General features: G+C 45.0%; 1 pseudogene; it reads left to right on the top strand.

The window, feature by feature from the left end:
• The first annotated feature begins 1041 nt into the window (after nt 1–1041).
• LOC108312669 lies at nt 1042–2432 on the top strand (annotated as a pseudogene).
• Nucleotides 2433–3623: the final 1191 nt, after the last annotated feature.

Here is a 3623-nt window from a genome sequence, read left to right as displayed (position 1 = left end):
TTAGTAGAGACGGGGTTTCACCATGTTGGCCATGATGGTCTGCATCTCTTGACCTCGTGATCTGCCCACCTCGGCCTCCCAAAGTGCTGGGATTACAGGCATGAGCCACCGCGCTCAGCCTGTCTTAGTCTTATTTGTTATGCTATAACAGAATATCACAGACTGGATAATTTACAAAGAACAGAAATTTACTTTCTTACACTTCTAGAGGCTAGGAAATCAAGATCAAGATGCCAGCATCTGGTGAGGACCTTCTTGTTATATCCTCACATGATGAAAGGTGGAAGGGCAAGAGAGCAAGAGGGGACCAAACTCACCCTTTTAAAACAGCATTAATCCCACCCATGAGGGTGGAGCCCTTATGGCCTAATCATCTCCCCAAAATCCCACCTCCCAACACTGCCACAATGGCAACCAAATTTCAACATCAGTTTTGGAGGTGAAAAAAGCATTCAAACCATAGCATACCTTCTGTGCAAATTCTGTACAATATTTACAATGGGCATTTTATTCATTTGGATTAAATGGGTGATACAGTTTGGCCATTTGTCCTCTCCAAATCTGATGTTGAAATTTGATTTTCAGTGTTGGAAATGGCGCCTGGTGGGAGGTGTTTGGATCATAGGGGTGGATCCCTCATGAATGGCTTGGTGTTGTCTTATCAATAATGAGTAAGTTCTCACTTTATTAGTTCATGTTAGAGCTGATTGAAAGAGTTTAAAAGAGTGTGGGCACCCTTCCTATCTCTCTGTTGCTTCCTCTCTTGCCATGTGACACACCTGCTCTCCCTTCACCTTCCGCCATGAGTGGAAGCTTCCTGAGGTTTTTACTAGAAGCAGATGTCAATGCCATGCTTCTTGTATAGCGTGCAGCATTGTGAGCCAAATAAATCTCTTTTCCTTATAAATTACTCAGCCTCAGGCATTCCTTTATAACAACACAAAATGGACTAAGACAATGGGTTTTAGTAAGATGGCAAATGAGATAGCAGTTTTACTTGGTACTTAAAAAATTTTTTGCAACATTGGTGCCTGCAGAGCGATGCCCAGGGAAATCATCACCCTACAATTGGGCCAGTGCAGCAATCAGATTGGGTTCGAGTTCTGGAAACAGCTGTGCGCCGAGCATGGTATCAGCTCTGAGGGCATTGTGGGAGAGTTCACCACTGAGGGCACTGACCACAAGGACGTCTTTGTCTACCAGGCAGACAATGAGCACTACATCCCCCAGGCTGTACTGCTGGACCTGGAGCCCTGGGTGATCCACTCCATCCTCAACTCCCCGCTATGCCAAGCTCTAACCCAGAGAACATCTACCTGTCGAAGTAGGGAGGAGGAGCTGGTAATAACTAGGCCAGTGAATTCTCCCAGGGAGAGAAGATCCATGAGGACATTTTTGACATCATTGACTAGGAGGCAGATGGTAGTTACAGTCTAGAGGGCTTTGTGCTGTGTCACTCCATTGCTGGGGAGCAGCCTCTGGCCTGGGTGCCTACCTCTTAGAATGACTGAATGACAGTTATCCTAAGAAGCTGGTGCAGACATACTCAATGTTTCCCAACCAGGACGAGATGAACGATGTGGTGGTCCAACCTTACATTTCACTCCTCACACTCAAGAGGCTGACGTAGAGCACAGACTGTGTTGTGGTGCTGGACAACACAATCCTTAATTGAATTGCCACAGACCGCCTGCACATCCAGAATCCATCCTTCTCCCAGATCAACCAGCTGGTGTCCACCATGATGTTGGCCAGCAGCACCACCCTATACTACCCTGGCCACATGAACGGTGACCTCATCAGCCTCATTCCCACTCCATGGCTCCACTTCCTCATTACCAGCTACACCCCACTCACTAAGGACAAGTCAGTGGCCAGCATGAGGAAGACCATGGTCCTGGATGTCATGAGGTGGCTGCTGCAGCCCAAGAACATGATGGTGTCCACAGGCCAAGACCACCAGACCAACCACTGCTCCATCACCATCCTCAGCATCATCCAGGGACAGGTGGACCCCACCCAGGTCCACAAGAGCCTGCAGAGCATCTAGGAACAGAAGTTGGCCAACTTCATCTCGTGGGGCCCTGCCAGCATCTAGCTGGCCCTGTCGAGGAAGTCTCCCTACCTGCCCTCAGCCACCGGTCAGCGAGCTCATGATGGCCAACCACACCAGCATCTCCTTGCTCTTCAAGAGAACCTGTCACCAATATGACAAGCTGTGTCCTGGAGCAGTTCCGCAAGGAGGACATGTTCCAGGACTTTGATGAGATGGACACATCCAGGGAGATTGTGCAGCAGCTCATTGATGAGTGCCATGCGGCCACACGACCAGACTACATCTGCTGGGGTGCCCAGGAGCAGCGAGTCCCCCAGGACAAGGACCCTCATCTGCTTTAGTGGTTGGCCCAGGCCCTGCCTGACTGACAACCCCCTCAGAGGTGGTCATCATCTACTTGTTTAGTTATCAGTGACATAATTAAGAATTGCTGAATTATTATTCACTCAGCTAAAAAACTGCCAAAGTTCAAATGTTGTGATACTGGCTCATAGCATATTGACAGGCCAAAGCAAATGATAAAAAAAAAAAAATTTAAATGTTTTCAGAGCTCAGCAAAATTTTGGCCAAAGAAATTTTTCATGCAGGAAACATGATGTAAACATCTATTTTTTTTCTTACCCTTTCAGAAAAATTTAATTGTCCACTATATAATAATACATAATTTCAACAAAATCTTCTGCATACAATTAGCTATAAAAAGAACTAACCACCAAAAGGCAATCACTTGTAGCAAAAGCATTTTATCTTTGTAGATGCCAAGAAAGGTTTCATTTCTTTTGAAAAATAGCTAAGATTATTTTCCAGCAAAATATAAACAGTCTCCTTAAATGATATAATGATCAAAGCTTATTATTTTCTCTTGCAGTGAGTCTTAAGCACAGATGCACATTAAAGTCACTAGATGCAAGGCTGGAATTCTAAGGCTGGAGCATGGACATGTTTATGTTTACATTTACATACTTCCTGGACTTCAATAGGTCTTCTATTTGGGCCACGTGGCAAACTGAATAATCTGAAAACCCTTCTGCTACAGAACACCTAGAAGTACTGGATAAAATAAGGGAAATATCCTTTTAAATGCATAGTTAAAATTGTAAGGGAAATAGTTTAGGGCCAAAATGAGAGCTAGAGTTACAATTCCACATTAATAAGCAGGTGCTGATACTTTGTTTTCCCTGGCAGTAGAAGAGAGTGCAGCAGGTCCTTGAATATTGTTTCATCCAACATCCTTTTACTATAACAGCCTTGATGAGAGGAAAAAAATGGATTCTAGGCTGGGTCACCGTCTATATGGAGTCTGTATGTCTTCCTCATGTCTGTATGGGTTTTCTCTGGGTACTTCCCACATCCCAAAGCTGAGCATGTGAAGTTTATTGGTGTGTTTAAAAGGTACCAATCTGAGTAAGTGTGATGTGTGTGAGTGGTCCTGTGATGGAATGGTGTCCTGGCCAGGACTGGCTCCCACTTGGTGTGCTAAGCTGCTGGGACATGCTCCAGCCACTTACGACCTTGAATTGGAATCACTGGGTAAATGATTATCTTATTTATTTCTATTCATCTTTCT

Source organism: Cebus imitator, unplaced genomic scaffold (assembly GCF_001604975.1).
Source record: "Cebus imitator isolate Cc_AM_T3 unplaced genomic scaffold, Cebus_imitator-1.0 Scaffold128, whole genome shotgun sequence".
NCBI classification, from domain to species: domain Eukaryota; kingdom Metazoa; phylum Chordata; class Mammalia; order Primates; family Cebidae; genus Cebus; species Cebus imitator.
This window is presented reverse-complemented; position numbering and strand designations above follow the sequence as displayed.